Source organism: Puma concolor, chromosome B4, assembly GCF_028749965.1.
Source record: "Puma concolor isolate L17-30 chromosome B4, mPumCon1.1.hap2, whole genome shotgun sequence".
NCBI lineage: Eukaryota > Metazoa > Chordata > Mammalia > Carnivora > Felidae > Puma > Puma concolor.
In genome coordinates, this window is record NC_141673.1 from 132,868,224 (window position 1) to 132,892,569 (window position 24,346).

Consider the following 24,346-nt stretch of genomic DNA (forward strand, 5'->3'; position numbering starts at 1 on the left):
CACCCCAAAAAAATGGCCACCGTGTGGTGTTCTTGGTGCATTTTCCTGTCCGCATCTCTGCCTCTTTGCCTCAGATCTCTGCATCGGTTCTTAGAGGGTTGCTGTCTCCTATTTTTCTGCAAATCTGTGCTCTCTGCATGGGAACCAGCTGACTAACTCCTCTTCAAAGCTCCAAGGACCATGTGCTTAAAACTTGTCCTAGAAGCCAGGGCTTAAAACGGTGCTTGCATACAGCTGAACACAATCGCTATCTGAATGAAGGGATCCTTTGAACTCGCCCTTTCGTCATCGCTAGCCTCGGCAGAGGAACAGACCTGGTTGACCACAGCCTTTCCTGTGGAAATAATCCTACCTACCTCGCAGAGGAGGGCTGACTCTGGGCGCTGGCTTCTCTGGTTTCTGCCTCTCTGTGGTCTGGGTTTATATAATACTCAGCAGTTTAGCCCCTCACCCAATATGGACCAAGGAAGGTCTGTAGTGGAGAGTGCTGGGCGGACCTGGCCATTTCCCTAGCTGTGGCCCCTGTCCTGGGAAGCACCACATTTTAGCCACAGCACAGCAGAGCAGGGTAAACAAGGACACTGGTGGCAGTTCCAGTGTGTGTGTGTGTGTGTGTGTGTGTGTGGCCTGGGGCAACCCCTCTCTTCCAGCCTCAGTTTCCTTATTGAAAGTGAGGATAAGAACCATGGCCCATGAAGTCGGTCAGGTAATGAGGTAAACACCTAGCATGAGGCCTGCACATGGTCGCCGTAGTGGGCCCAACCGTGGCACTCCCGAGTTCGTGTCCACCTGGAACCTCAGAATTTGACCTCACTTGGAAATAGGGTCTCTGCAGATGGAAGTAAGTTAAGAATTGAGATGAGATCCTTCTGGGTTAGGGTGGGTCCTAAGTCCAATGAGAGTGTCCTTACAAGGAGACGGAAAAGGACACACGGACACGGGAGAAGGCCGTGTGAAGATGGAGCCCCGGAACGCCAGGAGCCTCCAGATGCTGGAAGAGGCGGGAAAGGACTCTGTCCCAGAGCCTTCGGAAGGAGTGTGGCCCTGACGACTCCTTGACTTTTGGCTTCTGGCCTCCAGGACTGTGAGAGAGAAATTTCTGTTGTTTTAAGCCGCTAAGTCTGTGGTGCTTTGTTATGGCTGCTCTAGGAAACGAATCTGATGTGTTCTCCCTAAGGTGCAGCTAGCTGTTACCTTCTTCCTCTTACAGAAAAGACTGGACGCGTGGATGGGCTTCCCGGGGAGAGGAGCAGGGGCGTCCCTGGAGGGAGCCCCCAGAATGCTGGTGGGTGATTGGTGGAGGCTCCCTTGGGGTCCAGCGGGGCCTGGTTAGGGGTGGGACGGGTGGGGGGAGTTAATGCTGCAGAAAGGTCAACGTGTCCCCCTCTTCCTGCTCTCACCCAGGAAGAAGGTGACTCACTCTGGGCTGGGGGTGGGGCCAGGGGCTCCCGTAGACAGAGCCAACCATCTGTCAGAGAACCCGGGCCCTCCTGAGCCGGGACTGGAAGATCTTCACCAAGCTGGACCCACAGTGTCCCCAGGAACAGGAGAAGTGCCCACAAAAGAGGAGGGGCGGGGCTGCCGAGGTCAAAACACACCCCCATGACCAGGGGTCCTTGTAGCCGAGCAGACCGCACTGGGACCTCTGTCAACTTGTGCTCTGTTGTACCTGAGCCCCAGGGCAGCCCCTCCAGACCCCGCTGCTCGGCCCTCATCTGTGACAGTCAGGCCGTCCTTGGCCCCGCTCAGCCATGTTTCCCGGGGCTACAGCTCCCCAGGAGGCCAACATTTTGTGCTGGGGGGGGGGGTGTGTGGGGGCAGCCCTTGCTCGCCCCTCTGACTGGATTCAGAAACCGCCTGGACCATGTAGCCCCCCTTCTTGCCCTGCTGTCCACCTGCAGGCGGAAACGCCGGGCACACCGCCTCCTGTCTGTCCGTCCTTTGTGCCCCCTCTTCCTGCGTCGTTGTCTGAAGAGCCATGTCTCCACAAAACCACCCCCTAACTCAAGGGTCCAAGGAAGAGAGGCAGTGAGGGAGCCAGCCCCCGAACCCCGTGTTGCCCTGACCGCGGGTACACTCCTGACAGGCCCTCCATAGAACCAGGACAGGGTTCTGTGAACCAGGACCTGTCGGTAGGTCACGCAGCACCTCTGTACTAAGAACCTGTGACAAGATGTCCCAGAAAGAAAGCAGTGAAGAGTCCTCTGCTCGTGGAACTTTCATTCTGGTGTGGGGACATTGACAGAGGTCCTGGTGGGGAGGAGCTGGGAAAGCAAGGAACCCAGTGCTGGGTCGGTTGGAGAGTCAGGAGCCCCTCCAGGTGAGGGGAGCGGAAGAAGGCTCTGAGGGGAGGAGACCGCTCAGGGGGAGACCAGGGAGGCGGGGACACAGGTGTCAGCCGTGCAGGGGTGACAGCTAGTCAGAAGCAGGTCCTTTTAGGGCAGCACTAGATTTCCTGATGGACGGCCTGCAGAGATGAGGGGAAGAGGGAGTGGCAGTGGATTTAGGGTCTGGGCCGTCAGGAGATGCAGGGTGAGGGGGTCACAGGCTGTGATGGGGGGTGAAGTCACCTGCCGTCTGGCCCTCTCTTGCCCATCTCATTGTGGCCACTGAGCTCTGGACTGGCCCTAAGCCGGGGTTTGTGAGACGGAACCCGAGTATGGGCTCAGCCAAGCGCCTGGTCTACTTGGATAGGTGGGCACATCTCATCTCCCACCAGGCAAGACAAGGAAGCCCCACCCCTCCTAGTCTGGGTGCCACAAGGGCATCCAGACCTTGGTGGGAGCGGGGGGCACGCCAGGGCCCTGCATTTTCTCCTGAAGCCAGTGCTAAGCCAGTGAATGCCAGGCAGGAAGTAATGGCACCAATGGCCTTAAAAAAATTTTTTTTAAGGGGCTCCTGGGTGGCTCAGTTGGTTAAGTGTCTGACTTCGGTTTAGGTCATGATCTCCCAGTTCGTGAGTTCGAGGCCTGCGTCGGGCTCTGTGCTGACAGCTCGGAGCCTGGAGCCTACTTCGGATTCTGTGTCTCCCTCTCTCTCTCTCTCTCTCTCTGCCCCTCCCCTGCTCACACTCTGTCTCTCTCTCTCAGAAGTAAATAAACATTAAAAATAATTTAATTAAAAACCTTTTTAAATTAAAAAAACATTTTATGTAAGTTTATTTTGAGAGGGAGAGAGCACGAGTGGGGGAGGAGCAGAGAGAGAGGGAGAGAGAGAATCCCAGGCAGGCTCTGTGTGTCAGTGCAAAGCCCGACGCGGGGCTCCACGGTAGGATCATGACCCGAGCAGAAATCGAGAGTGAGGCACCTAACCGACTGAGCCAGCCAGGCGCCCCTGCCTTTTTAGAAGGCGGTCTAAAGGTTGTGTGGAGAATGGACGGGTGGAGGGCAGAGGCAGGAGGCTGGTGAGGACGGAGTGGGAAGTCCCCTCCCTGGAGGTGCAGAGAGGTGGGGGGCAGGTGAGAGCTGTCCTCAGAGGTGAATGGGGACCAGAGCCTGTGGGCACTAGGAGCTGCCAGGCACGAGGGTCACACACAGGCCTTGTTCGCTTCTAGATATCGGGGCCGCGTGCCCCCACGCCGTGGGCGCCCAGTAAATGCTCGCCCCAGTCCCTCCTGGCTCCCCCCAGCCTCACCTGTGCTCTGGCACTTCCTGCCTTCCCCCTCCCTCCCCCCAGCCTGGGTCTGGGGCCCTCCAGCCACCAGGCTCCCTGTCAGACTTTCTCTCCATCTGAAAACAGATGCCACGGACGGGCCACACAAGTGCCGCGACTGTCTAACTCCACCGAATGTGTAATTATAGCAACACAAGCATCAAATTACCAGGGACAAGTAGCTGCAAAGTAATTATACGATTCTTTGTTACTTGGAGGGTTGGGGTTTCCCCCACATTTAAAGCTGATTCCTTTAAAAGCTCCGGTTCAGTGGGCGGGTGGGGAAAGCAGGTGGCAGATGGGCGGGACCAGAGACCGCTAGGGGGTTCCGCATCCTCGGGGGTGCAGGTTGTGGCGGAGTGGCTGGGGTTGAGGTGAGGGAGAGCGGCGCCCTCTCTTTCTCCTCCAGGGCCCTGCTAAGTGGTATCCTTCCACCGTCCTGGAGAAGAAGAGAGCAGGGTGGGGGACGGCGCCTGGGGCGCAGAAGGGTCAGAGAGATGGAGGGGGAGTTGTGGGGGAGGAGGCAATGGGGGAGGTTGTTCCTGGGGTCTGTGGAACCACCATGAAGTGGGGTGCAGTGCTATGGCACCCACGGTATCCTCAAGGCGAACCCCGGCCCCTCAGTCTCCCCCTACCACATGCTTCCCACTGACCCTTCGGCCTCTGCAAAAGCCCCAGAGAAGGGGCTTCTTGGGCATGAGAAGGGGACCTTCCTTGGTCACCGAGCCCGGGGAACAGACAGAAGGATGCCCAGTCCGGGCTCTGACCGCCTCCCCCAGCGGACCCGAAGGTGGAGAGGCACGATTCCGCTGCAGCCTTCTGCACGGCCTTCGCGGCCCAGCTCTCCCCATCCGCAGGTGCCTGGCGCCGTTTGTGGCACTGTTGTCCCTGCCTAGCTCCCTGGCCGGCCGGGTAACAGCCCCGCTGTGGCCCCTGCTGGGCTCAGAGCCGCCCCTGCCCATACATGCACAGGCGCCAAGCTGCCCCCCTGTGTCTGCCAAGCTTTGAGTGGCGCACTCGGTAGGAGGCCCGTTAGTGTGCAGCGGCTGGAGTGTCGGACCGAAGGGTGACTTGGCCCTCAGCAGCAGGAAATCCAGTGCGAGAGGACCGCAGGGACCATGGCGGGAGATCTGGGTCTCTCCCATAGACTCTCATGCCACCCTTGACGTGAAGATGTCTCCCACACACCTCTCATCCACTCATCTGCGCTGTTACTCATTTGCACTCACTTGACATGATGCCTCTGAAGGGTTCGGTCTGCTCCCTGCACCAGTGTGCATGTGGAGCCTTCCTCCTGGATCCTTCTCCCTGCGGTGCCCTCCCCTGGGACCACCCCCCACCCCCACCCCCTGTGCCCAGCCGGGGACCCGTTCACAGGGAACCGTGCCTGTGGACACCCTCAGGCATGCAGGGCGGCCACTGTCGAAGACTCTCCCGCGCTCACACCCATTATGGTTTAGATTACAGAGCAATTATCCTTCTGAGCGGCTGCGTAATTCACAGGTCACATCCATTCAGCTTGCTAAATGGTGTTCAGCAGACCCGCACTTGGGAGAGCCCAGGACGTCGGAAACTGGCGGATGCCTTAGCAGCAGGACGCTCCTTGGTGCTGTAGAGGAGTGGTGGGGATCCCTCCATCCAGATTCCTAGACCCGTGGGGAGGAGGTAGGGCTGGGGTCCAAGGGGGGTTTCCCCCCAACCTCATGGGTAGCACCCTGCCTCAGCCAGACGTGCTGGGGCAAGGGCATTTTGGCTGGATTCAGGTGTTAGAAGCCCAGCTCTTTGACCCAATAGCTTCTTTGATTGGCTGTGCTAGAACTCCATGTCTGGGTCTCTAGGAGGCAGAAGCACAGAGGTCATGCCATCAACGTGGCAGTCCCAGTGGGCTCCCTGACCATGAAGCCAGCTGTCTCTCTCTCTCTCTCTCTCTCTCTCTCTCTGATAGGGGGGTTGACTGGGGTATTTGGAATTCTAGAGTCATAGGTATGTAGAGGATGGTCTCCCAAGGCATTTAACTCTGTTCAATTCAACAAGACTGGAACTTAATTACCCAAAGCGAAGGAAGCAAACTAACACCGTAGTTTTCAACTACTTTTCCCCAGAAGCATGGAGGGAAGAGCGAAAGCCCCTTTTCACCCACAACCCAACCCTACTCTCCCACAGCCTCAGGAACAAGCATCGTTAACAGTCATTGTATATACTTCTTTTATCTATACACTCATAGGTAGGTAAGTAAATAGATATAAAAATCTATGCGCCCATAAAATTTTAAAAATCACATAAACGGATCAATAGTCCATATTGTTCTGTCGATTTGTTTTACCTCACAATATACTGTAAGATCTCTCCCTGTCTGTATGTACATGTGTGTTTACACAATTTTGTTAACCACGACATAATGTTCCATAGAGTGGATGGCTCACAATTTATGTCACCACTTCCAGGTCAACTGTTCCCATTTTGTGATACTGCAAGTGACCCTTCGGTGTCTGGGAATGCATTTTTCTGTAAGTAATAGATTATAAATATCAATATAAATGTAAATATGTTTCTAATGGTTTAAATAAGAGGGGCACCTGGGTGGCTCAGTCAGTTGAGCGTCTGACTCTTGATTTGGGCTCTAGTCATGATCCCGGAGTCGTGGGACTGAGCCCCACATTGGGCTCTATGCTGAGTGTGGAGCCTGCTTGGGATTCTCTTTCTCTCTCTCTCTCTCCTTGCCCCTCTTCCCGGCTCACACACTCTCTCTCTCTCTCAAAAGAAAATCAATCTTAAAAAAACAACAACACGGGATTCTTGCCTCCATCCTTGTGTCTTCCTTCCCTCCTTCCCCCCTTTCTTCCTTCCTTTTCTTAAATGTAAGGAGAAGCCTGGAGGCAGGCAGTCCAGGACTGTCTTCCCGTGTGGCTTTGGTCCTCCTGGTGGAAAGAAGGCTGCAGCGCCCGGGTACGCGCCTGTGATTCAGCCAGGAAGGAAGAAAGTGAAGGTGATACCCAAAGCGTTTCTGCTTTTGAGAAGTTGCCTTTCAGCGTGTCTGTGCTGGGGTGCCACAGGGTCACACGTCCGTGTAAACGGCCAGACACTGTCCCATGGCCTCTTAACATTAAGAGGCTGGAAATGGGTGTGTTTTATCAGCTTGCTTGTAAAGGCAGGCAGGAGGGAGAAGGTGGTTGGGATGGCGTGTTAAGCCGTCCTCACATTCACCTGCCGCAGGATATGTGAGTAGAGCTGTTGGAGAGACTCCCAGAACTGGATTCTTGTACAAGCTGTTTGTCGCCTTTTCTCCTACGTGTCCCCTCTGGCTGAGCACAACCAGTTTCCCAGCTTCTCAGCACCAGGCCACCATGTGCTCTATTACACCCCTGTCTTGGACCCCGCTCTCCTGGAAAGCCTGTGCCACTTCTACCTGGACCCTGTCCTTCTCCGTGACTCAGTTACAGCTTACCTGTTCTCCAAAGTGGCCGTAGGCCAACTCAGCTGGCAAAAGTCTTCTCTTTCCCGAAAGGACAGTCTGTGTGTTTTTGCTGTCAAATCCCTTTCCTAGGATTATTCCCAAGGGTCTGCTGGCCGAGGAAATAAGGAGGAAAAAAGAATCATTGGGGAAGAGAAGGTCATGCCCCCAGGCTCAATGCTGAGTCAGGACCTGCCATTTGGAGATGGGTAGGAAGTATTTTCTTTCTTTCTTTAAAAAAAAAAAAAAATTTTTTTTTAATGTTTATTTATTTTTGAGACAGAGAGAGACAGAGCATGAACAGGGGAGGGTCAGAGAGAGAGGGAGACACAGAATCTGAAACAGGCTCCAGGCTCTGAGCTGTCAGCACAGAGCCCGATGCGGGGCTCGAACCCACGGACCGCGAGATCATGACCTGGGCCGTAGTCGGACGCTCAACCGACTGAGCCACCCAGGCGCCCCAGTATTTTCAAATAAGGATTTTCAAACTTGCACAGGTATTTATTGAGCACACAGTCATTGAGAGGGAAGGTGTCAGACTGGAATCAGATCCTGGCTTCCCCACTTACTAGGTGGCAATGTTGCATGAACAACTTGCTCTCTGTGTCCCTTTGGTTGTCTCATGAAATGGGGGATAACGGTGGGATGTTGGCAGGATTAAATGGCTTACTATATACAAAATGCTTGCATTAGTGACTGGCACATAGCAAGTGGTAAATAACAACATTAGCTATTATTATTTAGTGTGGGAGGTGTGGCCGTCGTGCTAAGCGGACATAATTGGCATGATCCCCACCATCACGGGGTCTATAGTTAGTGCTACGAGGTATTCCCTCCATTCATTAGCTCAGTGGATTGTGATGACAAAATATCCCTGCTGTAGTGGTGTGCCAAATGGCTGAATCCTAGGAAATGCAATTGTAAGTTGACCATCACTTAACACATTTCATGTGTGGCTGACAGACACATTACATTAAAATTTTTTTTTTAATGTTTATTACTTTTCGAGAGACAAAGAGCTCAAGTGGGGGTGGGGCAGAGACAGAGGGAGACACAGAATCCAAAGCAGGCTCCAGGCTCTGAGCTTTCAGCACAGAGCCTGATGTGGGGCTCGAACCCATGAACTGTGAGATCACGACCTGAGCCAAAGTCAGACGCTATATGACTGAGCCACCCAGGTGCCCAACACGTTACAGTTTTAAATTTATTTTTAAATTTTATTTGAGAGAGAAAGAAAGAGTGTGAGCAGGGGAGAGGGGGAGAGAGAGAGAGAGAGAGAGAGAGAGAGAATCTTAAGCAGGCTCCATGCCCAGTGTAGAGTTTGATGATGTGGGGCTTGATCCCATGACCCTTGGGATCATGATCTGAGTTGAAATCAAGAGTCTGACACTCAACTAACTGAGCCACCCAGCCACCCCGAGATACATTACATTTTTAAAATTTTTATTTTTGTGAGAGACAGACAGATTTCAAGCGGTGGAGGAACAGAGAGAGAGAGAGGGAGACAGAGACAGACAGAATCCAAAGCAGGCTCCAGGCTCGGAGCTGTCAGCACAGAGCCTGATGAGCACGAACCATGAGATCATAACCTGACCCGAAGTTGGACACCTAACCTACTGAGTCACCTAGGTGCCCCAACACATTACATGTTTTAGTCAATTTTTTATTTTATCAGAGTAAAGCATGCACATTATCAAACAAGTTAGATGATAACTAAAAATTTTAATCAGACAAAAGAGTCTTCTGGCTCCTATTTCCATCCTATTTTCTTCCTTAAAGAAAACTTTTATTTTTTATTTTTTTATGACTTATTTATTTTGAGAGAGACAGAGCACGAGTGGGGGAGGGGCGGCGAGAGAGAGGGGGAGAGAGAGAGAGAGAGAGAGAGAGAGAGAGAATCCCAAGCAGGCTTTACATTGCCAGTGCGCAGAGCCCGACGTGGGGCTTGAACTCAAGAAGCCTTGAGATCATGACCCGAGTTGAAGTTGGACGTTTAACCAACTGAGCCACCCAGGCTCCCCTAAATCACATCTTGTATTAGCTCTTTCTTCCATGTTTTCTTTTGTGACTCTGTGAATATTGTTCATTGCTGAGTCAAATGATGTTCCATGACAGTATTTTATTTCTTGTTCAACTTTTATTTTTCTTGGAGTTAGTAACTGCATTAGTCTATTGTCTGTTAGGTTTTTCCTTATCCAGCTGCAGATTTTATTTATAGGTAGGCTTTTTCCCCCAAGTTTTATTCTATTGCTTGAAATTTGTATTTTCCCCCAAGTTCTGTCGCTCTGTTTGTTTTGGTATCTCTCTTTCACGATGAAGACATTCCTCCTATGCCTTGTGACCCTTTGCAGTCCATTCACGTTTAAGAGGGATGTAGAAGCAATTGATCGGAGCCCTGTGCACACTTATGGGGCTGCCTGCCTTGGGAGCTGTACTGGGGGTGGAATGCGTAGCCAGAAGCCTTTCTCCTTGGAGCCCCCCATGTGTTATTACCTGTGGGTCTGTCTTTTCTCAAGGGTGTATCAGTTCCTCTAGAGAAGGATCGTCTATCCATTGGCTTGGGATTTCCCCATGTGTGGGCGTTCTGGAGCCAGGAAGGAGCAGAGGGCGAGCTGTCTCGCCTGTCAGTGTGCAAGCCTTCCTTCAATTCCCTTACATCCAGTCCTGGACCCTCCACCACCACCTCCTCAATACCTGCCAACTGTGAGTCCCCCTCTCTGGTTCAAGATCCTGGCATTCCTGGGGGGCAGTGGGGCACATCGCTTGCCAGAACGGGTGGACTTTGGGCCTGGGAGTTTAAGTTCTCCTCCTACAGACTTTCGAACACACTTTCTGCTTTCATTTCCTACATTTCCCTGCCCTTCACTGTGCCTGTGCCTCGGGTCCTGGGGGCTTTCTGAGCTTCACTGTAAATCTGCTTTCTTCTAAATCCGACACTTTACTGTAGGCCCTTTAGGTATGACCTTCCTGCTCCCAGCTTGGTCATTTCCATCTGCTTTTTTTTTTTTTTTCCCCTTTACTTTGTGTCATTCTGGTTACAAAAATCCTTTCATCTCACTGAAGATGAAGTCCATATTTCTGGGGTTTTTTTCTTTACTGTTTGGGATGAACGTGAGAAGAAAAGTTAACAGAAATGTCTTTATGTGATATCTGGAAGCTAGTTGGAAACAATTTGAATAAAGATCACTGAAAGATATGTGGTCCTTCCATACATCTCAATGATCTAAAAGAATTCTTTGAATTTAGCCAGAGCCTTTGAAAGCTACATACCTGAAGCCTAGCATGTTGTGTTCCCAAGTTGCCGAGTTTCATATTGGTATGAAGCCACAGCCTATAATAAGTCCCAAGGAACTCGTTATTGTGTGTCCCAGAAGGAAGCTTTTGAGGACATTGATCAGTACATTAAATGTTCTTCTCTTGCAGGGATCCTCAAGAGAATTGCTTTGTCTTATCCTTGAGTGGTATCTAATTCTTTTTTATTGAAAGGCTGGTTTGCTTTTATTTTTTGGTTCGGGTAAGCTTCTCTTTTCCCATTGGCTTCTCTATAGCTTAGAGCATATAGAACTGAATTTTGTGTTCTCGTCTCATTTCTCTTGACATTTTATCTCTACTTGTTCGTCTTTGCCTTTGTTTCTTCTTTCTCATCCACTCTTGGTTCTTGTTCTCTTATCCTATCGTTTTAAATGTTTTCTTTGATCAAAGAGTTATTGAAATGAATAAGTCAAATGTTGGCAATAAGAATTGATAACTGCATACATATTCACAATTTATATTTTTGGTGTATGCCCACTTGACTCACCAGATTTGGTCATTTCTTATGATAGGTCTAATTTAGTCTTTGCCTTTTACAGGTGAGGAAAGTGAGGTCTGGATGAAGTAAGTGATTTATTCAACAGCTCTTCTGAGAAAATTAGTGGCAGAGCAAGGTCATGTGCCCACAACCGCTTTTATGATTCTACTTTACCACTTACTTGGATGTTTTGAGGAACAAAAGATCACCTTTGACCCACACCTGGAACCCTGATCTCTGATCTCCTACTTTTGGAATCAACCCACTTTGAGACGCAGAGCCCAGACTTTTTAAAGCTCTGTGGTCTATGGATTCACCATACTCTAAGTGTTGGTTGCCCACTTCCATCCCTCCTCCCTGGATACTGACTGCCTCTAGATCCAACCTGGGTGTGTATATGGGAGATATTCCATGATGGATCCTGAAGAGATGTGAAGACATGGGAAGTTGGGATTGTCTCCCTATAAGACAAATGCTCTTGGATCGATCCAACCAGCAGGCATTCGCTGAAGGCTACCTGCGCACACAAAGCTAAAATCCACAAAGCTAAAATCATGGTGATACCAAATGCTATTTTTGTTGTGAAAGAAATACCTTGGAATTCCAATTTCAGAGAATTCTTGGGGCGGTCAGGTCTCTTTTTCTCAAAGCGAGGCCCTTCTTAGGCAGCCCACAAAGAGGAAGGGCCTCAGGCCTCTCTGTCATGGGCCAAGGGTAACAGTTCATTCTATGAGGCCAGAGAAGACAGTACTTTGCCCGAGATTCCTTGTGTCGAGTTGCTGTTTTTCCCTCTAAGGTATGCTTCTACTGTGTCCTGTCATCTGATGTTGATGGCCCGGTGGGACATGGGCTTAGTCACCAGTTTGTCATTCCATTATCATTTTGAATTATATTTAATTTTTATCTCATCCATCTGACCTTCCCTTCCTCACTGAAGGATTTGGGACTTGACAGGAATTTCACCCAGCAAATTCCCAAGCCAGGTGGTCCTATTACCCATTAAGGATTGTATTCGTTTCCTTTTGCTGAGGTAATAAATTAACACACATTTAATGGCTTAAACAACACAAAGTTATTATCATTAAGTTCTGAGGTAAAAAGCCCAAAATAGGGCTCACTGGGCTAAAATCAAGGTGTTGGCAGAGTTGTATTCCTTTGTGAAGGCTCTAGGGGAGAATCTTTCTCTTCCCTTTTCTAATTTCTAGAATCAGTGCATTCCCTGGCTTATGGCCTCCTTCTGTCCTCAGAACCAGCAATGACCGGCGAGTATTTCTCGCAATGTACTACTCTGAACACTGAGTGTTCTGCCTTCCACTTCCACATTTAAGGACTTTTGTAATTACATTGGGCCCACCCAGATGATCCAACGTAATCTCCCTACTTAAGATCAGTTGATAATCAACCTTAATTCCATCTGCAACTTTAATTCCCCTTTGCCGTGTGTAATGTAACATATTTGCAGGTTCCAGGAATTGGGACACCGACATCTTTAGAGAGCTATCACCACAAGGATCAAGTATTCAGTTAACACTAAGTGCCAGGCATTCAGCTGACAGTGTATGACCTGGGAGACAGCTCAAAGTTCATTTGTCCCAACTGATCTACTCAACCCCACTCACTCCTATTCCCAAATTTATTCCTCTTCTTGGATGATTTTTCTATGTTGTTGACATGACAATCTGCCCAGGTACCTAGGGAAGAAAATTTGGCATTATCTTTACCGCCCCTCGCTTTCCCTCATTATCTCACCCCGTCCAGCCTGTCTGCCCATTTCCCTAAGTGTATTTGTGCCCACCCTCTCCTCTGCCCCTCTCCTGCCTCAGGTCAGGTTCAAAGGGCTCAGCTGGGCAACTACAACAGCTTCCCAGCTGGATTTCCTGTCCACATACTGCTTCTTCCAAACTGTACCCCGCACAACATCTAGAGTTATCTTTTTTAAAAATAGAGTTTATATTATATTATATTATATTATATTATATTATATTATATTTATTTTTAAAGTTTATTTATTTATTTTGAGAATGTGACAGGGGGAGAGGGACAGAGGGAGAGAGAGAATCCCAAGTGGGTTCCATGCTCAGTGTGGAGCCCAGTGTAGGGCTCGATCCCATGATCTTGGGACCACGACCTGAACAGAAATCAAGAGTTGGTTGTTCAACTGACTGAGCCATCCAGGTGCCCCTAGAGTTGTCTTTTTTTTTTTTTTTAATTATACTTTTCTTTGTTTTGAGATAATTACAGATTCATCTGCAGTTGTAAGTAATAATATGGAAAGATCTGTATCCCCTTTACCCAGTTCCCCCATTGATAATTTCTTTTTTTTTTAATGTTTATTTATTTTTGAGACTGAGAGAGACAGAGCATGAATGGGGGAGGGTCAGAGAGAGGGAGACACGGAATCCGAAGCAGGCTCCAGGCTCCGAGCCGTCAGCACAGAGCCCGATGTGGGACTCGAACTCACGGACTGTGAGACCATGACCTGAGCTGAAGTCGGATGCTTACCCGACTGAGCCACCCAGGCGCCCAGATAATTTCTTACAAAATAATAATACGAGGTCACACCCACAATACTGACACTGATAAAGTCCAAGATGTGGAACAACTCCAATATCACAAGGATCCCTGTGTTGCCTATTTAATTTATTTACTTTAAACAATGGAGCCTGTATGACTCAGTCGGTTAAGCATCCAACTTTGGCTCATGTCATGATCTCACAATTGGTGAGTTTGAGCCCCACACCAGGCTCTGTGCTGACAGCTCACAGCCTGGAGCCTGCCTCGGATTCTGTGTCTCCCTCTCTCTCTGCCCCTCCCCTGCTCATGCTCTCTCTCCCAATCTCTCTCTCTCTCAATCTCTCTCAAAAATAAAATAAAATATGACATGAAAAAATTGTGGTTAAAATGCACACATCATAACATCTATACACTCATAACCCATCTTTTCTCTTGTTGATGGAAAATTAGATTGTTTCTAATTTTTTTCTGCTTTTAACAACATTGGAACGAATAGTCTCAGACGCGTTTCCTTGGAGACATGAGCAAAAGTTCTCTACTCAAGAAGGGAATGCCTGGGCCACAGATCAGGAGAATATTCAACCTTACTGGATCTTGTCAAGTTTTTATCCAAGGAAGATTCTACCACTTTATTCTCCCCAGCAATTTGAAAGTTCCCTTTTCTCCACACAGAAGAATCAGCTTTTTGTCCTGCAAAGGCTATTCTGTAAAGTAAAGAGTGAATTGGGTGGGGGCACAACAGGGGCCCAGGCACATGGGAGTTAAGAGCCAGGTCAGCCGAGTTTCCTCAGGTCAAAACTTGCGGTCAAGAACTTTCTGCAAAGGGAGGCCATATTGTCTGTTCACATTCTCCCTGGTATCATGGGGCTAGCAAGAACGGAACGATGTGCTTCTCAAGTGTTATCCATCAGATGGCGAATTGTGTGGGCAACCAAACTTCTCTTCGTTATAGAAATAGAAAAAATAATAATTTTTTATTTTTTTATTTAACAAAAGTCAAGGCTGAGAGTGTGCTCCATTGTGCCCTTCTGTGTTTTACGTGTTTTCTCTGCTTTGGCTCAGCCCCGGCTGTTTGTTAATGCATGTGTTGTATTGCAAATGTGGAACAAATGAAGCTGAGATATCAAATTAATACTGTGATCTGTTTTTCTGTTTTGTTGCCATAACAATCTGTGGCTCTTGAAGCAAAGAGAAAATTAGAATTGTATTAAAGGTGTTTACACCATGTACACTCCATCCTGCATTATTATTTATTGCTATAATAAGTGTATTTAACATTTGCTTAAGGAGGGTTAACTGCTATTGGTTTTTGCTAATGGTTTTTCTGCTCACCTTTCAACCTGGTTTTGCTTTTGACCTTGACTTGTCCTATAGTTCACAGCAGGAAGGAATAGGGACTTTTGGTCAGATGCCTAATGACATCACGACTCCTTATGCTTATTCCTCCCCTCTGCTCCCCAATCTTTTTTTTTTTTTTTTTTAACTTTTTAAAAATGTTTTTATTTATTTTTGAGACAGAGAGAGACAGGGCATGAGCAGGGGAGGGGCAGAGAGAGGGGGAGACACAGAATCCAAAGTAGGCTCCAGGCTCTGAGCTGTCAGCACAGAGCCCGACGCGAGGCTCGAACTCACGGACTGTGAGATCATGACCTGAGCTGAAGTCGGACGCTCAACCGACTGAGCCACCTGGGCGCCCTCCCCACCCCCAATCTTTAGAGCAATTTGAAGTCAGGAGTCTTGGTTAGAAACAAAGCAGGACCTGGAATAAATTTTCCTTCTTTTCTTTGCCCCAGTCCTGTCTTTTAAACCTGAATAAGAGGCCCAACATCCTTTGGGAGAGATGAAGAGAAACTGAGAAATTGGGGAAAAGAGAGGTGGAAGAATTTATGCCTTAGAAGCAGTTGTGTGGAAATCGATACGACAAATGGAGAATTGGGGTGATGGTCCCCCGAGGTAGTCTTCCATTTTACCCTATTCCCAAGGTTAGATACTCAGAGCCTTCTTTGACTGAAGTCCTTACTGCCCCAGCCATCACAGGCCACAATCTGCTGAGTCACAAGGTGACTGAAATGGTGAGGCTTGTGTGGGGGAAACGCCTCTCTCCCACTTACTAAATAAACTTACCCACTTGGCTGCCCGTTGGGGCTGTCTGGTGTTGTAAGCTCTTTGAAGGCAGCTGCTGTTCCCTCTCCTTTTCTCAGCCCACCATCCCTAGAAAAATGTAGGGCAAACATGAGAAACTCCAGAACTTCAGTCGTTCATTGTCTGGGTCATTGTAGCATATCTAAAGAACATCCTAGTACTGCGGGAAGATTGTTTAAAAATGTACAACTCTTGGTGGATTGCGCCCATGTTAGAGTGTCTGTGGTTCCAGAGATGATAGAAGGAAAAGAGATATTTCTGACCCTTCTCACAAGAGTCAGCGCTGCAGATGATCTTTGTCTATTTTCTTCTAGGTTGGGGTAGAACGTGTAGGGAACCTCCACCTAGTGACTGTGTAAGATCAGTGCCGTAGAGGCCCTGGTTCGTGACAGATTTAAAACCTGTCCTGTGGGCACCTGGGTGGCTCAGTCAGTTAAGCATCTGACCCCGGCTCAGGTCATCTCACCGTTTGTGAGTTCAGGCCCTGCATTGGGCTCACTGCTGTCAGTACAGAGCCCACTTTAGATCCTCTGTCCCCTCCCTCTCCGCCCCTCCCTCACTCTCTCTCTTTCTCTCTCTCAAAAATAAATAAACATTACAAAAGATGTCCTTCTGTTGTCCTTTACTGCCCAGGGGGTCTGGAGTCAAGCCTAAAGGTCAGGGCAGAATGAAGGCCCTTTCTTGGGCGAATCTCTTTTTGGGCACAATAGACACAGACCTAGAGTGAGCCTTGGTTATGTCAGCAATACAGGCCAAAAAAAGCCCATTAGTTCTAAGAAAACCAACCTCTCTCTCAAGGCTAAAGTTATCTTCTTTCTCAGATTCTTGTCCTTGGATGTGCACATGTGTGTGCCCACGCTCACGCACACAAACACACACACACACACACACACACACACACACACACACACACTTAAAAAGAAAGGATAAAGAAAGAAAATGGGTTTGGAGGTCCAGGTTAGCGCGTGAGCGGTCACAGTATTATCACGCAGGAGGCAGCTGCTTGTGACTATGGCAACTTCAATCCCGAGGGAGAAGTGTGAAATGGAAGGAATATTAATCAGGTCGGGGGAAGGAAGATGCATTCGGAAGGGATGGGAGTGGCAGAGGGGCCCAAGAGGGCTGGGTAGGGCCGGCTCTGGTGCATTTTCGGGAAAAGCCATCATGCACTGTTGGTCTCCCTTGTCTTGCCTCGGGCCCCACCTTTCCGCCTGGACGCCCCCATCCCGAGTCTAGGGCAGAGGCCGCCTCTGGAACTAGGTACTAAGAAGCATGAGGCAAGGTGCGGACATCCCCAAACACGGCCTTTTTACTTTTAGGAATAACTGGTTTGAAATGTTCCGTCTAGTCTCATTGTCGCTCACTCAGGCATCTCTGACAAGGGTGAGGGACCACAGTTAATTCCTTTGTCCTGGTGGCTCTACTGTCTGTGCCGCCGGAGCGAGCACTGTCTCCGTGGATCTCAGTTGCTTAGAAAGTGTCACATCCACTACTTGAATTCAGTCACCGATTCTGACTATCAGAGTTCATATCATGGTGTGTTTATTCTCGTGCTGGATCCTTCACCGAGGTGCAGACTTGTGAAGTAACTTGTCCAGGCTCACACAAAGAGTGAACACCGCACTTTAGAGCACTTTGCCATTCTGCTCGCTTAAACAAGCGCCAGCTTGTATGTGTGTGACGAAGGGCCACCGGAGCTCTGCTGAATGTTCTTTGGTTGAATTCCCGGGTGACTACATGGTCTGAATGTCAGCGACTAAAACACAGTTACAAGAGAGCAGCTCTCGGTAACTGTGCTTACGGAAACGTGTGCTTCCCACCTTGCATGATACATGACAGTTTCATTTGTTCCAAATAAATTCCTAACACTATCCATCACCATGGATTCTGCTGATAAAATGCCCCTATTATGGTTCCTTTAAAAACATTTAGGAAACGTGTGCATTTTTATTTGTGAGGGTGGGTAATATTGTGAAATATTAACATAATCTCGCACCTCTCAAGGACACACACATTTTGCTCCTCAGTGCCACCCTTGATGGAGGGCGTCAGCAAACAGGCCTCCGTTTTCCCAGGGTAGGTTTGGCAGACTTAGCAAATACATATCTAGGATGCTCAGTTCACTCCGAATCAGAAAAATGACAAATAATTTTTAGCATAATTATATCCTATGCAATATTTGGGACATATACTAACAATTTTTTGTCATTTACCTGAAATTCAAACGTAACTGGGTGACTCGTATTTGCTCTGACAACCCAACCCCAAAGGAGGGTGAAATCAAAGAAGAAAAGTAACAAATGCTTGGCTTTTTTTTTTTTTTAATTTTTTTTTTTTACGTTTACTTATTTTTGAGACAGAAACACAGACCGAGGGGCGGGGTGGGCAGAGAGACAGGGAGACACAGAATCTGAAGCAGGCTCCAGGCTCTCAGCTGTCAACACAGAGCCTGACGCAGGGCTCGAACTGAAGGCGCGAGAGATCATGACCTGAGCGGAAGTTCGACGCTCAACTGAGCCACCCAGGCACCCCACAAACGCTTGGATTTTAAGTTTAAAAACTGTGACTTAGTGTAAAATAAAAACACTGGGAAGACTGCTTGCCGAGTGTTTTTATTTATCTGCATGGGAGAAAAGAACCGTGGCCTGGGTAAGGGGCAGGGGCTGGAGCCAGAAAAGGAAGAGACGGTGCTGACTGTAACGGTTCCTTGCTCCGCAAAGAACAATACTTTCCCCAACTACCCTGGAGGATCCTAGAGCAGCCGGGTTTGGGAACCGGGACGGAGGCGTGGCTCGCGGTAGCACCACCCACTCCCGCCCCCCAGTCCCAGAGTGCAGTGCGCAAGGAACTTCCCAGCGTTCCTCGCGGCGCCGCAGATCAGCCCCACCTTTGGGAGGTCACCCCAGGGCGGGGGACCCACAGGGCTTCAGCCAAGGTCAAGAGCTGGGTCAGGGGCCGACTGCTGGGAAAGCCACCGCAGGACCCGAGGACGCAGGAAGCGCCTGCCGCGTGGAGCCTCACTATTGGCCTGTCAGCAGGTAAGCCGACCCCCGACGTGTAGAGCGCGACCTAGAAAACCTGAAACTGGGTTCCAGGTGAAAACCTGAGGCCGAGTGAGTTTGTGAGCAGCGGATAAACACTTGGGGTCCTTGCGCGCCTGAATTGTGGTGGGAGACGTTGGGGCCCGCCTCGTGGAGAGCTGCGGGAGCCCAGTTAGTGGCAGGAGGCCACAAGGACGTGGTCATACATGCCGCGAAGGGTTTCAGCCTCGCAGGCGTGTTGAGGCTGGGGTCGGTGACCCTTAGCGCAGGGGTAGCAGGTGCGGGGCGCCGGCCAGCCCTTCCCCTGCGCCGGTGCGGGAGCTGCAGGAGCGTGCACTGTCGCTTTGCATTTGACAGCCGACCGTGCCCCGGAAGCCGCCTGGGCACAACTGGGGGGTGGTGGGAATGAACCACACTTGCTCTCCGGATCTAGGCTTTTTAGCACCCGTGCGCCCTGATGGTTACAGGGAAACCACGTAAGGAAACTTGCGGGGCCGTGTGGGCTCAGACTAACACCTGAAACTCAGCTTGCTTACCTGTAATGTGCTAGGAGAACGTAGGAGTTCGGCAAAGAGGGAAGGATTAGGGCCTGAGGTTCCTGGGTGGGGGAAAAAACACCTGTTTCGGAACGATGCTGGGAATGTCCGCAGCAAACCCCGCAGGCATAAGGTGCCTCTCAAGAATGTAACAGACCCCACCTACTCCCTCTCAGGTTTCCCCTCAGGAATTTGACCCAAGACCTAAGTATGGCCATAGACCACCCCTTGTACAATGGACAGGAGCCAATCAGGAATGGACAACCCAGCACTTAGAGCTATCAAGCCAATAAGGGTAGAACCTGAGAAGGAACCAGGGGGAAGGGGATGAGGAGGGCCGAGCAGAACCTTATCAAACAAGGACCCCTGTCCTCAGGCAGTTCACTTTCCGATGTCCCCTCTCTGTAAAGGGAGGTTCCCCACTGTTCTTCCTTTCTGGTCTTCGCCTGCTGCTCATTTTGTGTCCCCCTCTTCATCCTTCCAAGTGGTGAGGCAACGAACCCCGGGTATTGCGTTAAAAAACCCTGCAACGGTAATACGGAAACGGTGATGCCCCTTCGTTGGGTCACTCTGAGGACGCATTGAGACCATGGATATAGAGCCAGTCCATAGTGCAATGGCTGGTACATCGCCGAGGTGCCGAAGGTCCCTTGTCTTGGGTGGAAGCAGCTCCCTGACCACATCCTCTCTCCTTTCAGGCTTCTGGGAGAAACCGTTGTTTGATTTCTTCAGGAGCATGGCCTTTTATCTCGTTGTGGGGTGCGAGGCTTCGGTTTCTAAGTGGAGCTTGTCAGGAAGGAAGTTTTTAATTAACAGCAGGGAGCCCTTCCCTGCTGCGGAAATCCTCGTAGATGGCAGGTGCAGCCTGCGAGGCGCCGGGTCGCACAGGGCTGGGCCCTGCCGCTGGCAGGTGGTGACGCTCCGGTGTGTCCAGCAGTGGGCCGGGAGATGCCTGGGTGCTAGGAGCTGGCGGGCAAAACTGCACCCCGTGACCCTGAAAGTCCACAGGGACTTTACGTTCAGGGTCACCCTGCAGCAGCTGTCTGTTCTTGGCTGGGGCGGTTAGACTGACAGTGGAAAGTCAGCAGGAGGAGAACGGGGGGACTTCACGGAGGGAGGGACATGACCGACGTACATTCGGTTCAGTTTGGGCTGCAGGAGAGGAAGGCAGCTAATTAGACGAGGTGGTACCACCTGGGGATTTCAGCCGATCCAGGTGGGGGTAGAAAGGGTCAGAGCTCCACGTAGGAAATTTTGTTGTGGTGGTTTTGAGACAGTCACTTTGACGCAGGCATGGCAACAGGGAAAAAAAGAAAGTGTTTTTTGTTACCGAGGAGGGTGCGTACTCAGACGCTGCTGACCCTTAACGCATCCTGAACCTCGTTCTTACTCCTGCGTGAAGTTCAGGGGTGCACGTAAGCCAAGAGAGGGATGAGGATGTGAAGGGCGTCAGGGACAGGGTGCGGGTTTTTGAGCATAATAAAATAAATATTGAAAATGAAGGGGCGTCTGGGTGGCTCTGTTGGTTAAGCGTCCGACTTCTGCTCGGGTCACGATCTCGAGGTTCGTGAGTTCGAGCCCCACGTCGGGCTCTGTGCTGACAGAGCCTGGAGCCTGCTTCGGATTCTGTGTCTCCTCCTTTCTCTGACCCTCTCCCGCTCACGCTCTGTCTCTCTGTCAAAAATAAACAATAAAAATTCAGAAAATGAAAATGCATAGGCTTGTAAATTTCTCTATGAAAGATTCCTGTGTCAAGTAACCATTTCAGACATAGTTTCACGGATGGTGAGTGTGCCGAGGGAGAAGGGACTAAAACGTTACCCACCTGATAGAAATTCCAGGCTTTTGCCATCAAGTGGGGAGGGGAGGAAGGCCCAGGGAGCAAAATGGGAGTTTGAATGGAATGTAGCTTGGAGGTGTTACATCCCAGCTTTCCCAGAGTATCCACACTGATCTCTTTTGGGGAAGGGGAGAGAGAAAGCCCCATCCTGCATCTCACTCAGTACAGGCCCTTTTCCCTCCTGTTGACACTCTTGAAGGGTGAGCCCGGCCATTCCTGTAACTCTAATGGCCACCCATTACTCCTGTCTCCCAGCGCTGTTCTGTGCCCCCTCCCCCTGAGATCGAGACCGGGAGACATTAGCCCTGACGTGAACCCATTTAATCGCCCGTCCCCCCTCTCAGAACATGCATCTGCTCTTCTTGCATCCATCTCCAGGACATTTGCTACCACCTTGGACCTTCTCATCCCCCACACCTAGTGTCCTTTTTTGTCTTTTTGCCGTGTCTAAACTTTCTCTAAACGCCATACCTGATATTTTGCTACATTTGAAGTGCCTTTAAACCTGTTTTCCGTGGGGCGCCTGGGTGGCTCAGTCGGTTGGGCATCCGACTTTGGCTCAGGTCATGATCTCGCGGTCTGCGAGTTCGAGCCCCGCGTCGGGCTCTGTGCTGACAGCTCGGAGCCTGGAGCCTGTTTCAGATTCTGTGTCTCCCTCTCTCCGTGACCCTCCCCCGTTCATGCTCTGTCTCTTTCTGTCTCAAAAATAAATAAACGTTAAACAAAAAATTAAACCTGTTTTCCTTTTCTCTAGTGTGACTGCTCCTTCCTTCTCTGTTTCCCTGAAGTTTTATAATATCCTTGAGCCTCGTCTTGTCTTCTCACTTCCCACATTGATTCTCTGATCCTTGCCTGGTTGACTGGCTGTCTTTAACGTGTGTGCTCCTTCATGCTTGTAGAAGAAATTCCAAGGTCCCCAGTATGGAATACAGGACCTTTAGCAATCTAACATCAACCTCATTTTCAGGACATCCCCCATTTTGTAACTTCTGCACTCTAATCAAATCAGGCTCCTCACTGTTTTTCATCCAGACCAACTCTGGGCTCCTGTCGTTGTCTCCTTTTTTGCTTGGTGAAATCCTCTCAGTTGGCTTCTTTCCTGAAACCTCCCTCACTCTTAGAAATATTCCTTCCTTTCTGTGGGCTCCAAAAGTCCTCACCCACTCCTTGTTCAGGACTTACCATATTGTGTCATAATTACATACCTTCTCTCCAACTAGTCTGTAATCTTCTCTTAGGAGCCCCAGAACACTAAAGGGTTAGTTTCTCTACCAGTGTTTGCCAAAGTGTCTTACAACAGTGGTTCTGCTGGATGTTCACATTTATAAAGTGCTCATGGTGTTATAAAAATACTGTTATGAATACTTTGCATGAAGGAGGGTATTGTTACCCTATCCATTTTCTAGATGAAGAAAATAATAGCTACTGAAGGGCAGAGCCATGCAGGGTTGAATAGAGGCAGTATTGTCTTCACCATCACACTACAGGTCTATCGCCCCTTGAGTTGATAGGAATTACGTGATACAAAGTTTGAAGTACAAATGCCCAATTTAATAAACACTGGATTAAGCCAAGTTACATGGGTGGATCTTTGCTGCAGGGTACAGAGAGAGGGTACGTTAAAAAAAATTTTTTTTAATGTTTATTTATTTTTGAGACAGAGACAGAGCGTGAACAGGGGAGGGACAGAGAGAGAGGGAGACACACAATCTGAAACAGGCTCCAGGCTCCGAGCTGTCAGCACAGAGCCCGACGCAGGGCTCGAACCCACGTACTGTCAGATCATGACCTGAGCTGAAGTGGGATGCTTAACTGACTGAGCCACCCAGGCGCCCCTTGACTTCTCAGACCTTTTTATGTGTTAATGCACTTTGTGAATTTCCAAAGGGAGACTATAGTTAACAGCATTCCTTGTACTTTCTTGGCTACCAAACCTTATTTTTTTCCCATAGATTATCTTGCAGGTTAATGTTTGTGAAATATAATTTGGAAAACAGTGCTTTAGATCACTGTTTCCAAATTCATACCACACTGTATTTAATAAATTATGCAAATTTTAAACTGGACAGTCATGTGTGTGTATATTATATATTTATCACATTCAGTTTTATTGAGATATAATTGACATGTCACTTAAAAGTGTAAGGTGTACAGCTTAATGGTTTGACTTAAATCTATTGTGAAATGATGATACAGTAAGTTTAGTTAGCATCCATCATCTCATTTAGATATAATAAAAAGAGAAATCTAAGAAAAAAAAAGAAAAGAAAAAGCTGAAAAAAAAGATCTTTGTGAGGAGAATTCAGGATTTACTCTTTTAATAACTTCCTGTATATTATACAGCAGTGTTAGCTATGCTCAACACCTTACATCCTTAGTACTTATTTATCTTATAAATGGAAGTTTGTGACCACTTTCCTCCAATTACCCTAGTCCCCACCTCCAATCCTCCCGCCTCTGGTAACCACAAATCTAGTCTCTTTTCCATCACTTTGGTTTGTTTTGATTCTACATGTAAGCGAGATCATACAGTGTTTGTCTGATTTACTTGACTTAGCATAATGCCCTCAAGGTCCATCTGCGTTGTCACAAAAGGCAGGATTTCCTGTGTGGTTTTTTTTTTTTTTTTTTAATGGCTGAGTAATATTCTGTATATATACACTACAACTTCATTTATCCATTGTTGGATGCTTAGGTTATTTCTGTGTCTTGCCTCTTGTAAATAATGGTGCAGTGAACATAAGGATGCAGCTTTTTGAGTCCGTGTTTTCCTTCCTTTGGATAGACACTTGACCCTTGGACAGTGTAGGGGTTATGGACGCCGACTCCCTGCAGAGTAAAAAATCTGTGTAAGTTTTGATTCCCCCGGAATTTAATTGCAAATTGTCTATTGCTGACCAGAAGCCTGACTAATAACATAAACAGTTGATTAACATATATTTTGCACGTTATGTGTATTATATACTGTATTTTTACAATAAAGTAAGCTAGAGAAAAGAAATGTTAAGAGTTATAAGGAAGAGTAAATCCATTTACAGTACTGTACACATATTTATTGAAACAAATCCACACATATGGGGACTCACACAGTTCACATCCATGTTGTTCAGGAGGCAGCTGTCTTCCTAGAGGTAGAACTGCTGGACCAAGAGTAGTCCAGTTTTTAAGTTTTTGAGGATTCTCCACACTGTTTTCCATAGTGACTGTACTAGTTTTCAGTCCCAGTGCAGCACACTGGGCTTCCCTTTTCTCCACATCCTCATTATCTATTGTCTTTTTGATGATGGACATCAAACAGCTGTGAGGTGATATCTCATCATGGCCTGTTGGCCATTTATATCGACTTTGGAAAAATGTCTGTTCTTCTGCCCACTTTTTTTT

The 24,346-nt window shown here is 48.8% G+C and overlaps 1 long non-coding RNA gene across 1 annotated transcript; it reads left to right on the top strand.

The window, feature by feature from the left end:
* Positions 1 to 6,091: 6,091 nt before the first annotated feature.
* Positions 6,092 to 14,635, top strand: LOC147579524 (uncharacterized). Its single transcript, XR_015254042.1, has 3 exons — positions 6,092 to 6,158; positions 9,619 to 9,805; positions 10,954 to 14,635. It is a non-coding gene; the product is annotated as an uncharacterized LOC147579524 (long non-coding RNA).
* Positions 14,636 to 24,346: the final 9,711 nt, after the last annotated feature.